At 46.6% G+C, this 13,981-nt stretch overlaps 1 pseudogene across 1 annotated transcript; it reads right to left on the reverse strand.

The window, feature by feature from the left end:
* Nucleotides 1-10,411: 10,411 nt before the first annotated feature.
* Nucleotides 10,412-12,113, reverse strand: LOC103730751 (annotated as a pseudogene). Its single transcript, XR_001872343.1, has 2 exons — nt 11,009-12,113; nt 10,412-10,571 (listed from the first exon to the last, which is right to left on the reverse strand). The product of XR_001872343.1 is annotated as an alpha-enolase-like (transcript).
* Nucleotides 12,114-13,981: the final 1,868 nt, after the last annotated feature.

The following is a 13,981-nucleotide window of genomic DNA, read 5'->3' on the forward strand; positions in this document are numbered from 1 at the left end:
AGGCAGCTCCACCTTGGGAGGACCCTAGGATTATGGACTGTGCCTGTCTTAAATTGTCCTATTGGGCATGAACCCTACCCATCACTGGAACATGGGCATACGCGTCCATGTCCTGGCTTAGGTTGATTCAACCCGACAGGAACTTACCCATCATTGGCTACCAGCCCTCCAAGGAGTATTGTCCCCAGGGCATCAGTTGAGGTGGGGAATTATCTATAGGAGGCCTCATACATCTGTGTAAGCCAAGTCTGTCTGGCTGCATAGGGCAGGTTGAAATCATATTCGTGTATTGCTCTGAGGGCCTGATACAGAGTGAATTTTTTTTGACTATGGGAATGAAGAACAAGGCATTTAAGAAGTAGAAAGAGAAGAATAATTATGCCTGTCAGGAGTAGGTAAGTGACAATCCAAGACGGGTCAAACAGTGCTTTTAGATTAGACCAGATTTTTTCTAAGAACAATGAATTGATGTCCAGTGTCGGGGCGTGGGTATAATTTAGAGCAATAATTTGATTAGTTAGTAATATAGAGTAATTAAGAAACTTTTGATTCCAGTGGCCGTGAATATAGTGTGCAAGTTGTAGGCGCACTTCAGTAATATTTTGCACATTATAGGGGGTCAGACAAAGTGACTTAAAGCGACGGTCACAGGCTAGCAGAGCCATGTCTTTGGTGATTGCCAGCTCTTCACTCAAGAGATCAATCTGTTGTTGTAACACATTAATTGCTTGATGAAGATGCTGATTGATAAGGGACTGAGTGTGAAAGGTAGAGGAGGTTTTGGACACGACCTCACTGAGTGTCTCCACAGTAGTGGAGGATTGGGTGATAGCCACTGCAATGGTGGTGGCTGCACCTAATGCAAGGATGATGGCTGAGATGAAAGTGGCAGTGACCCCAAAAACCCGTTTTAAGTGGGGGGCCTGTGACAAGGCTGTCTGCTTTATAAGGGTGACAGCATGGAAGTGGGTTGTATTGGTGACTGGAACCCAAAGGGCCACAGGTTCATGCATAAAGAGAACTATGTGAGCAGGATGGTTCCAACAGGCCACCAGTACACAGGTGGTGTTGGTATCAGAGTAATTGAGTTGTCCCCGAGGGTCGGAGGTAATGTTGGCTAGCAATAAGGCAAACGGGCTGCACGCAAATGGGGGTAGGGGGCCAGGATGTCATATGATCAATGGATGTAAGGATTTTGTTTTTGGCACAAGTAGAGTGATTGGTGTTAGTGTAAGTGCCATTGGAAAGCTGAAGGCCCTGCTATGCCAGTAATGGCCTTATGTCCATGCAGGTGTGCGGGCCACAGAGGTCCCAGTTACTGAGTATTGACTCGCGGTTGATATGGGAGATCTTAATGCCGCAGGGATAGGTGGGGGCCAGCTGTCTTCAACATCCTAGGGGGTGATCAGAGGGGAGTGGCTGAAGTGGCAGAAGGGAGGGATGGCATGGTTGGGCTTAGGGAGGCATCTCTGCCATGGTATGGGGAGCGTGAGGAAAAAGGGTGCAAGGGAGCGTGTGTGTGGACAGTTGGGGAGTGGTGGGCATAGAATAGCAAGGCAAAATGGGGGTGGAGGGGTGGCAGCCCCCTCCACCCCCCCGCCATGATTGCCCCCAGCATAGCGAGGACTGAAGCTACATCGGTGTTGTTGAAGGTAGGGGAAAGGCCTTTGAGTTTAAGCATGTAACCCGAGGAGGCATTGCTGACATAATCTTGGACAGTCAGGTTGAACAGCCCAATGCATGAGGATGCATTGTTAGTGGTGAAGCATAGAGAGTTATTTAGGGGCCAGGAGCCATTGAGTGATTCCCAGGAAGTAACTGGGTCCATGGAGGGGAGGCCAAGCATAGAATTAGTTGAATAGAGGGTGGGGAAGGCTGGGGAATGAAGTGATAAGTGCAAGAGTATAGGCAGGGAGGGGACCAAGGCCCAGAGATCATGGGCCATGGCAGGGGCGGGGAAGAGCAAACCAATTATCCAGATAGCGGTTCCTGGGGGTCCCGTTGGTCAGTTGCTGGTCTCACATCTCTCACTGGAACCCATACTGGCTTTGTTTCTGTCTCAGGAAACACAAGCATAGCCTTACCCTCTTGTTAACAAGGGGGCAGGCTGTTGCCATTGACATGTTACAGGGTCCTTCCATCTCACTAGTGGCTGGGGTGTAGGCCTAGGTATGGTAGCCCAGTGTTTGTAGGCCGGGCTCAACCCATTTTCATCTAAGGACAGGAAAATAATGCTGAACAGAGCTTCAAGTAGAGCCAGGTGCGGGTCCCTTTTAGACTCAGGGTTAGCAAATTTTTGTAATGTTTCTTTGAGGGTTGTATTTGCCCGCTCCACAATGGCTTTTCCCTGTGGATTATAAGGGATGCCAACGGAGGGGCTAATTTTCCATGTTGGCAGAAATGATTGGCATTGTAGTAGAGAGGTGTAAGCTGGCCCATTATCAGTTTTTAGGGTCCATGGCACTCCCATTACCAGCATTGCTGATTTGACTGCCTTAATGGTGTGTGAGGCCTTTTCACCAGTTTGAGTGATGGCGAAAAGAAAGGAAGAGTAGGTGTCAACAATGACATGGACATACTTAAGATTACCAAAGGAGTTGTAATGGGTGACATCCATTTGCCAGAGGGCATTGGGTAGGAGACCACGCAGGTTAACTCCATATTGGTTGAGGGGGCCTAAGGGAGCAAGGGGTGCACATGTAATGTAAGGTCTGCTCAGATGTTTGCATTGAGAGATGGGTAGGTTGGGTAGAAGGCAGTGCAGACTGCAAGGAGAAAGGTGAAATTGTTGGTGTAAGGCTCTGGTTTGTTCTACTATGGGAATCTCTACAGACATAAGTTTATCTACTTTGTCATTTCCCTTCGCCAAGATCCTGGGGAGCTTGGTGTGTGATCTTATGTGGGAGATGTGCCAGGGCCATTGTCTGTTATCTAATATGATCTGGAGAGCTCTCATGGTTCTAGTTATGGGATCATTGTGGCCTTTTACCCGAGCAAAGGGAAGACATCTGGGGCCTGAACCGCATACTGGCTGTCAGAGAATATGTTGAGCAGCTCAGTCTGGCAGACCTGGAAGATATTTAACAAGGCCAGGAGCTCCCCCAACTGGACAGAGCTGGGATTAGCTTGGACATAATAGGTGTCATCCTTTCCCGTGCGCTGAATGACAATGCCATAACGGGACTTATTGGCATCCGAGAAAGCTAACATGGCTAAAGGTAAGGGTTTTTTGCAGGGGGAAGCATGTGGCTGAGTGATGATTTCCAAACAGGCCAGGCTGGCCAGTTGCTTATCTCGGGGAGTATGGTTATCCAACTCGCCTGTGAACCCAGACATCATTAGTTGGAAAGCCAGAGAGTCTGCCCATAATGTTTGGGAATGTTTAAGAGGAAAGGGCAGTATAATTTTGTCAGGTTCCTTTCCGAATATGCGTCTGGCTGTTTGTCGGGCCTTAACTGCTAACTTAAAGGCAATATCATACTTAGAGCTAAGCCTAGTTAGGTCCAAGGTAGCCAGGTGGAGACACACCAGGGGGTCTTGCTGCCATAGCACCCCCAAGACACCATTTTTAGTCCAGAGGATCAAGGCCAGTAATGGTTCTGCTGGGTCATGATGTCTGAGTGACACAGACTAGAGTATATGATCTATCTTATTAAGAAGATTTTTAGCTGGCTGGGTGAGAGGGATCCTTGAAGTTGGTGAATTATGGCCTTCCAACAGGGAGAACAAGGCCCGGAATTCCAAGTCAGGGACCGGTATGAATTGCTTGAGCCAGTTTATAGTCCCACAGAGTTCTTGGAGCTCAGTCAAGGTATATATAATTTTTTGTAAGATAGAAGGATTAAGTGGTTTAATTACTGTATCTATGTGGTAGCCAAGGAATGTGAAAGGTTGGATGTATTGTAACTTGTCTCATGCAATGTGGAGACCTAGACATTCTAGATCGGCAAGCAGACTGGGTATTGTAACCTGTAGAGAATTGTGAGATTTGTGTGCTACCAGTATGTCATCCATATAGTGGATGACAATTAGGTCCTTGGGGATGTTGGTTAAGGCCTTATTAACATATAACTGATAGGCTGTGGGGCTATTTTTCATACCCTGTGGCAGTACCTTCCATTGGTATCAGATCGGCTTGGCTGTTCTTTGAAAGTTGGGCTCCCATACTGTGAAGGCAAAGTGAGGTCTATCTTGTTCTGTTAGGGGGATTTGGAAGAAACAATCCTGGATATCAAATACTATGATATGATGTGATGGGGAGATGGCTGTAAGGTGTGGTATGCCTGCTGGTAGCAAGCCCATTTTTTCCATCTGGGCATTGACTGCTCTAAGATCTTGGAGAAGTCTGTATTTCCCCAATTTCATTTTAACAACAAATATCAGGGTATTATGTTTACTGAGAGAGGGCTCGATGTGACCAAGTCTCAATTGTTCAGCTACCAAATTTTTGAGGGCAGATAATTTAGGTTCTATTATAGGCCACTGGTCCACCCAAATGGCGTCATTAGAGAGCCAGGTAATGGGGATCAGCTAGGGGGCCAAGATTGGAGTCGATCCTGGGCAGGCAGTGGCCATTAGGATTGGGGGTGTTGGGCAAGGTGTTGTCCTCTCCCTGATAGTCTCAAGTTATTGTGGAGCATGATATCATCATAAAACATGCGGTCATTTGTGGTAAGGACCTCACCCATGTCCTCTAGGACGTCTCAGTCCCATAAGTTATGGGGAATGTCCACTCCTATGGGGGTAACTGTGCCCTGGTTTCCATCCAAGTCCTTCCAATATACTGGACGTGTGACCAGCTTGGTATCTTGTTTGCTGCCAACTCCTTTTGTTGGTGGGCCTGGCCGTTATTTCCAATGAGGGAATTTAAGGGATTCAGTTTCCGATATAATGGTGACATCAGCCCCTGTGTCTACCAGGCCCTTTATGGCAGTCCCATCTAGGAACAGGGCCATTAGTGGGGAGTGATTGAGAATTGGGAGGGTCCATAGTATCTGTCTCATTTCCCCTCTTGTGGGCAGGGCTGATGGGTGCCCTGGGTGAAGTTTAAAGGAGCCGAGTCCGGCTGAGGTTGTGACGTACAGTCCTTAGCCCAATGGAACTCCTTTTTGCACTTGGGGGAGCGAGTTTTGGGGTGGGCTGTACCTTTTGGGCAATGGCTACGAAAGTGCTCAAGCCCCCCACAGTTCCAGCAGCCTTCCCATGCGCCAAAGTGGGTGGGTTTTCCTTGTGACAAAAGAGTCTCCAAGGAAGCAGTCAAAGCCTCAATAAGGCCCGCCCTGGGGTCTAAGTCTCTAGTAGCAGTACCCATTTGTGAATGTTATCATTGCGGACAGGCACAATAGCATTACGAGTAGGGGTGTTTAGGCCCTCCCAAGTTAACTGTTTGATAAGCACCAGATTCCACCCTCCGCTCTACTGCCTCGGTGACTCAGGTAAGGAAGTCCGTGAAGGACTCCCCTGACTGTTGAATCAAATTATGGAAAAAGACTTGTGGGTCACCGGGGGAGCAACATTTAAGGGCCTTAAAGGCCAAGTCAGAAACTTGTTGGAAATAGGCATGGAGGCCAATAGTAGATAGGGAGATGGGGTCAGTATATTGTCTGCATCCCATGAGCATGTCCAATGTAATGTTGAGGCCATATTGGAGATTTAGGCATGCCTGGTTTTCAGCCTGATTGTCATAGGCTGCACACCAGTTTAGAAAGACTGAGGATTCTAAGACTGCCTTTAGTAAGTTATTGAAATCATAGTGGGTTTGTAAATGTAAGGACCACTGGCAAAGAACCTGTTTGAAATATGGGGAGTCAGGGACTGATTGCTCAGCTGCCTTGCAGATAAGAACGAGGTCAGCAAGGGGGGTGGGCAGCCATGGATGCTGCACAGCATCAGGGCAACGTTAACTGGAAATGAGGACAAAGGCGGGTGAGGGTTTAAGAAGGGCAGCCTAGGAGGGAGGGGCACAGTAGTAGGGGAAGGGGTGGGATGGTTATTGGGGGGGAGAGAGTAACTCCTTCCACGGGTATTGGGGTGGGGGAATTTCTGGGCATGGTAACTCTAGGAGAGTATCCTGAGATATAGGCAAAGGAGCTCCTTCCTTATTGGAAGTGGGCACAGAGGTGGTGTCCACCTCCGGGTCCAGGAGGTCCGGGGTCAAGGTAATAGCCAGATCTACAGTAGATTGCTCCTGGCAGTGCTTGTTGTGGGCCGAGATGACTTCCTCAGGAGAGGAGGATTTAAGCCTAGCAATGATGGTTAGGAGGATGGGTACGATCGATGTGGGGGGAGTGAACCCTGACCCGACCTCCCTTTTTTGGGCCAGGAAGAGGACCCACATACATGTGTCAGGGTCCCACATGTTTTCAGGGGAGACCCAAGAAGCGAAATTAATGGATTCATCCCAAAAGTGTTCGATATCTTTTGGTTTCACTTTCAACCCTCTGGTTTTAAGGAGCACCTGGAGTGCTGCCATTTGTGGTTCCCTGCATTGTGGATTTAAATTGCCCATTGTGGGAGGGTCTTATGAAGCGGAATTTGCCACAAAGGTACAAGAGTGTGACTACCAAGAGGGCACAAAGGAAGCAAAGGAGCACTGTGAGCCACTCAGATGTAAACCGCCCCAACATGTAAGGGTGTATCAGATCCAAATGTCTTGTGCTTAGTGAGGGACTTCTGAAGGTTGTGACCCCTTCAGCTGTATGCTCACATGGTGTCTCTGGGACAGGCAACAGGGTGACCTGAAGCCTGGGCTCTGAGTTTGGGGTGGATCAGCCCTTATGTGAACTCACTGTGATGAGCTGAGAGGGGAGAGGTGCTGACATGGGTTTCAGGACCACATGGCGGAGTGTGCCTCCCTGGTCTAACAAACTAGTCTAACAATAAAAATGACAGACAGGGTGGAGGGAACAGAAGAGGGGGCTACTCACTCACCCTCGAGCAGCTGAAGAAACAGACAAGTCCAGGGGCCTACTTACCGAACGAACCCAGGTTCTGGGTGTCACCAACACTGTGGGCAGCTGTGTCACACAGGCCAGCTGTGAAGACCCTGACCTGGATTGGGTTCCTGCTGATTAGGGGGGTGGGAGCAAGAGGCACAGAGTCAACACACAGACGCCGGAAGTCGGGTGGAAGCAAGCACTAGGTGAGGTGCTGCAAGTTTGTTTAATGCAAGAGAAGGCAGGCCTTATATTTCCCTTTCTCTGCCCCCAAGTCCCTTTAGTCAGTGTATTGTTTTCTGGTTGGTCTGGCTGCACAGTCTGTGTGCATCAGCAGTCACTAGGCTCATGAGCAGGGTACAGAAGCACGGGCTCCTTTTGGCAGGCTCCTTTTCACGGGCTATTTACAGGCCAGGAAGTGACATGAACTCTCGCTGAATCCCAGGGCTCTGGATCCATGCCATCTTTGGAGGCCTCCTGCTACACAGGTGGTTCTCTGTGAGTTCAAGGCCAGCCTGGTCTACATAGCAAGCTCCAGGCCAGCCGAGGCTGCAGAGAGACCCTGTCTCAAACAAAACAAAACAAAACAAAACAAACAAAATAATAATAAAACATTTAAAAAGTAAATAAAAAAGCGGCCACTTGGCGGCTGCCCGAAAAAAAAAAAAAAAGTAAATAAAGTAGTGGGTTTCTGTAAGGGTTTCTCATACATCCTTGGTTTTGGTTAACACTATCCCACCCTCTTTTCTCCATTGCCCCCCTCCTCTCTCTCTGCTTAAATCTTCATACAATAATGTAACGCAATTAGATCTCTGACCTGTTTATCTCAAGCTTCTGAGGATCTTCATTTTCATTCACCTTTTGGCACATTTGACTTAGAATTTGTTTTTTTTCCTTTGAAGTAAATATATGAATATTTGCAGCTTTATCAAGATAAAATAGATATATAGAAAATCCTGGAAGTACTTAACATGGACAATGTGATGAGTTTGGACAGGTGCATATATTTGTGATACTGTCACCATCATCGAGGTAATAAGCCTCCATCCTCTCTGAAAGTTTCCTGTGTCACTCTTGGGTGTGGTGAGAACATTTAGCAGGACATCTGTCCTCTTGAAATTGTAAGTGTAGCATGCCTGTTGTTCACGCTAGGTGCCGTCTTGTGCAGTAAGCTCTAGGCTCATTCCTCGTGCATCACTGTAACTTCATAACCCTCTGAACACCAGCTCTCCCTCCACCCTGCCCTCGGCAGCCACTTTCCTATTTTCTGCTTCTTGAGTTTGACTACTTTAGATACTACTTCCTGTAAGTGGAACCTTGCAGCACTCCTGTGACTGACTGACTCCACTTGGTGTCATATCCTCAAGATTCGTCCTTGTTTTTGTAAACGATAGGCTTTCCTTATTTGTAAAGGCCGAGTAATGGTCTGCTGCATCTATATGCCTCACTGGATCATTCCTGTCTAATGTCCTTAAAAGAGATATTCTTACTTAATGCCAGTGGTCATTCCATGTGACTTGGAGCTTAAAAACAGATGATGTCAGAATTGAAAACCAATGGTGAACCCCAGTGGATGTGGGGACAGGTAGGGAATCTAACAGCAGTCTAGACTGGGTATGAGAAGTCCTCCAAGGGACACTGAAGTTGGTCCATTCCTGAATACAGCATTTCTTCAGTCACCTGCAGCATTCCAGGTGACTGAGTACTTAGTGACTCTTACCTTTCTTCTCACAGCCATCTAATTACAGATGTTTATAGCAAACTCTCTTTCCTGCTGTATTAGACTCTTAGAAGCCAATTAAAATGTGCTGTGGGCTACAGCTCACCTGGCTATTTACATTGTTGGCTTTATCCTCTGCCCTAGCCAATCTGCTTCTAAAAATTTAAGGTAGCTGGGTGTGGTGGTACAGGCCTTTAATCCCAGCACTCTGGAGGCAGAGGGAGGCAGATTTCTGTGAGTTCAAGTTGGAGCTTTGGGACTGTGGGAAAATTACTTAATGCAATTGATAATTATGAACAGCTCTTATGTTATTCATAAATTACCAGTTCACGTAAAATGCTTGAAGCTTGCGCAGTCAATCCATAGTCCATTCTCTTTAACATTGGCCATGGTTATGGTGAAAAGTAGCCTGTGAATAGATATTCTCAAATGAAAAAAAATTAAAATAACCTGTAAGCCAGACAAGGTGTAATCCTAGCACCCTGAAGGTACAGGCAGGAGAACATGAAGATACTAAAATGCTCTGGCCATGAGCCTCTTAAAAATTTGGGTTGTTTGCTTTCCATTTCTAGTAGGTTGTCATTCCATCTGCAGTGACCTGCTAGCCACAAATGTTCAGGGTTTTCCTTTTGGAGGGGTGTATTTTCTTTAGTTTTGTTACTATTTCTCTGACTATATTCAGTGATTCAAATTCTTGGTGAAAAGGACTCACAGGAATTTCTTTTTCTTTTCCTGGTCCTTCTCTGCCATTCCTCAGATCTACTGTTCATGTGGTAGACTCATTAGCCAGCTGTAGTTCTGAGATGGTGCTGTTGACTAGCAATCTCTAAAGGAAGGTCTGATTCAGGTCGAATTCTTGGAGATGAACTTTAAAAATTAAGATTTGTAGGACTGGTCAGATGACTCAGCGGGGTTAGGAGCACTGACTGCTCTTGCAGAGGACCCAGGTTTGATTTCCCAGTGCCCACAAAGCAGCTAACAACCATCTGTAACTCCATTTCCAGGGGATCTGATACCCTTTTCTGTTCTCCTTGGGCACTTCACAACACGGATGCACTTACATATACATGCAGGCAACACACTCATACACATAAAATAAAAATAAAAAAAATTTAAATGAAGGATTTGCTTGAAGAGTGTTATAAGGATTTCTTAATAAAATTGTTTAAACAAGTGTAATTCAAACTGGATTGGTTCTGTTTTGTTTGCCTCTCACAGTGGATGGTGAGGCTCCCTTTCTGTTTGCCACATGGAAGGCACTTGGTAATTACTGCTAAGAGTGGGAGAAGTGTGTGTGAGTATTTGAATGAATGACTTTATATCAGTACCTCAAAGAATCTCCACCTTTTTAAAAAAATTTTTATTGAATTTTTGTGTATTTCATACAGGACATCTCAAACATTCTTTTTTTTTTCCCTTGAGTCACTAGGGCTTTTATTTTGCACAAAGTGCCACTGGGAATCTTGCCTGTGGCCACCTTATAGGTTACACTGGAAGTGTGAGGGCTCTTGACATTAGTTGGGAAGTGAGATGACAAACAATGATTTGGACCAATCACATGATTACAGAGCTGGGGTTTCCAACAGGGCTCCAGGTGGTCAGGTGTGGCTTTGGACCTCTAGGGAAGCAGTGGCAGGAGGGGGAGCTAACTACAGAGACCTGGCAAACACTGGGCCAGCCTCCAGCAGCCTCAATATCAGGGGTAGGGTCCGCAGCCAGTGGTGACTAAGGGCTCTGGGGATGGCTGGACCATTTTTTACTTAGCCAGGGAGTTTCCGAAGGACCTGCCGACAAACTTGGCCTTCCTGCCCAGTTCCTCTTCAGTTCTGAGGATCTGATTGTACTTAGCCAAACACTCTGATTGGCAAGGTCACCAGTCCTAATCTGCCCAGTGCAGAGTCCCACCTCCAGGTCAGCTGTAATAGGGCACCTTCTTGACCATAGCTAGGCCATGTTAAAGTTTAGGCTGACTCTAGTCTCTGAAATTATCAGGCAGTTGGCCCAGGGTATGGGAACACATGTCAGCTGGACCCCAGTTGTCTTGGGAACAGGTCATAGTGTCCTGGAGAGCATCTGCTAACTGCAGATTTATAGTTTCTGTGGGTTATGCTTGGCTTGCTCCTGCAAAACAGTAATTGTTGCCTAATAGAATAGAAATTAAGGGGACTCTCCACCTGTAAGCTTGGGAACTTAAATTTTTCACCCCTGATTATGGTTTCTCTGTATAAAATCTTATCCTAGAGATGGTTTGGGGATATACACTTGGGTTCCGACACCCTTGTGTAGTAGCCCTGGCCAGTAACTACTTTCATTCAACAAAACTTTGTCTGAGTGGTCTTCTCTGGTGAAGCACCCCACAACATAGCAATGAAGGTATCTTTAGTCTCCTCAGCGCAATGGGACACCATGATGCCCCGACCATTAGACTGAGCCATCTTGCACACCTGCAGAGACTCAGTCACAGAGCCAATTTGGTTCACTTTGAGCAGGAGGCAATTGAAGGACTTTTCACCCACACCTTGGCAATCTGCTTTGGGTTGGTCACTGTGAGATCATCCCCAACTACCTGGATGCCTGTACTAGCTGTGAACTTCTGCCAAGCTTCCTGGTCATCCTGGTCAAAGGGGTCTTCAATGGACACCACTGGTAGTCTCAGATGAAGGACTTATACAAGTCAGCCATCTGGTCAGGTGTGATGAACCTGCTGGCGTCATCAGGAGACTTGAAATCCAGGTCATATTTGCCAGACCTAGAGAACTCGGAGGCAGCTACATCCATGCCGATGACAACCTTGTCAGTGCAGCCAGCCTTCCCAATTGCATTCTTCAGCAGCTCCAGGCCTTCTTTGTTCTCCAGGATGTTGGGAGCAAACCCACCTTCATCACCCACATTGGTGACATCTTTCCCATATTTCTCCTTGATGACATTCTCCAGGTTGTGGTCAACCTCTGCTCCAATGCTCATGGCTTCTTGGAAGCTGGAAGCACCCATGGGGAGGATCATGAAGTCCTGCATGGCCAGCTTGTTGCCAGCGTGGGAACCACCATTGATCATGCTGAAAGCGGGGACTGGCAGGATGACTTCAGGGTTACCAGCCAGGTCCATAATGTGTCAGTAGAGGGGCACACCCTTCTCTACAGCACCAGCTTTGCAGACAGCCAGGGATACTTCCAGGATGGCATTCCCGCCAAACCTAGATTTATTTTCAGTTCCATTGATTTCAGTCATCAGTATGTCAATCTTCATCTGCTCTACTGTGTTATGTCTTGTCAACCAGAGCAGGTGCAATAGTTTTATTGATGTGCTCAACAGCTTTTGAGACACCCTTCCCCATGTAGCCTGTCTTATCATTGGGCACAGCAGCTTGGAAGAGACTTTGCAATGTAGAGGTCAACCTCAATAGTGGGATTTCTGAGAGAGTCAAAGATCTCTCTGGCATGGATCTTGAGAATAGACATGGTGAATTCTGGCCACTGGTTCCCACACAGGAAGGGAACAGGCGGTACTGTGGACACTGAGGAGAGTGATCAGAGCAGAGTGGCTGGCCTCAAGCATTCTTAATCATCTTTATACCTCTGTCCCCACTGGCACCTTCCTAGAGCTCCCCCAGCTGGAGTCCATATACTCTGTCATCCCTTTTAAGGCCCACTGTGTCAAGTCAGGGTCCACAGACGTTCCCCAGTACAAGTCCATTCACTGAGGTCTAGTCAGCCTATCTAGAGTTCCTTGTTTTAGGAAGATCAGCTCTTCTTCACCTGGCAGCAATCAGTTGCCAATATTTCTTTGTTAAGATTGGAGCCTGCTGTTCATTTTCCCAGTTCTATGCTGGGTTTTTGTCTGCCTGAGTTTGCATGGGACTTGTGTATGCTGACACCTTTGCCATGTAATCATATAAGCAGGTTCTCGGGAGCTTGTAGGACTCTGTTTCCATATGGTCCTGTACCTCCTCCCTGGCTCTTACAATCTTTCTGCCCCCTCTTCTGTGATGGTCCCTAAGGTGAGTGGTTGGGTGGGTGAAGTTTAATATAGGAGTCCTGTCCATGGACCAGCAATCTACAAACTCTTAATCTCTGTTTTGGTCATTTGTGACCTTTTGTGTTCCTGTCCCTCTTTTGCATGAAGGATCTTCATTAATGAGAATTGAGACATTCATTAGTGTCATCTTCATTACCCCTGTTCTATGTTCCATGTGCCTTAAATGGAGAGGTTGCATTGTAGATATGTCACTTAGGCCTGGGAAATTCATAGACAATGTCTGTGTGTGACCAGTTGTGGTACTTGGTAATAGTCTCCGACAGGTGCAAAAATAAACTTCTTTGATGAGTGGTGGCTGGATATTTGTCTATGAATATAAGGATACATATTTTGCACATAGCAAGAAATTACATTAGTCTGGGGATGTAACAGTCTTGGGGTTTTCTCTAAGATCGATGACCTCTCTAGCTATGTGTATTTTGTTATGTTTACAGTACCATGCTAGAGTTTCCTCCCATTGAGTGGGCTTTTGGTCCAATTAGGTAGCTGTTGATTGGCCCCAAAATAAAAGTCCCACTACTGCACCAATGATGTATATTATGCTGGCCACTGATGTGGTTATTTGGTTTTGAAGGTGGTGTTGGACCATTGATTGATGTTTTCCCTTGGCCTCTTCATAGTGCTTTCCAAAGCTACGAGAGCTAGCCTTCAGGGAAAGTGGTTTCCAGGTTGGTTCCAGGTCCATTGCCCCAAATCCTGTCTGAAGTATGTTCTGTTTTCAGCAGTAGGGTCATCAGGTTCTGGGAGGCCATCAAGGGCTGTGGCTATAGCCTGTGTATTTTTGGGAGTCTCTTAATTTGAGGAATTCCTTGGGCCACCCTGGCCAGCAACTCAAAAGAAGGTTTCTCCTGTCTAGCGCTATTTCTTGTTATGTAGCCTTTAGCTATACACATGGACTCATGTAGAGATATTATATGTATATTTGTCATCAGGTTGTTGGACAAATATGATTCCCTCTACGTTATTACACTAGTTGGGCATTATTTATCTCTCCTCTCTCTTTTCCTGTCTGACCCTTTCACCATGGCTTCCCTACTGAAAGTGTCCCAGTTTCCCCCATTTCTCCCTGGATAATACCAGTCTCTTATGGTCCCACCTCTCTTGAGCACCTTATTTCTTTTTATTCCCAAAGTTCCTTATATAACCTTCCCTTCTCCCTCCCATTTAAATACTCCCATTTTATCCATTTTTCCCTTAATAACATCTGTTTTCTACTGTTCTTCTCTCTCAGGTTCCTTCTTTCCCTTTACCTCCCTGGCTCCTTTCATTAACCTGGTTCCTGTAGTTATAT

The sequence above is a fragment of the Nannospalax galili genome, unplaced genomic scaffold (assembly GCF_000622305.1).
Source record: "Nannospalax galili isolate Female #2095 unplaced genomic scaffold, S.galili_v1.0 scaffold110, whole genome shotgun sequence".
Lineage (NCBI taxonomy): Eukaryota > Metazoa > Chordata > Mammalia > Rodentia > Spalacidae > Nannospalax > Nannospalax galili.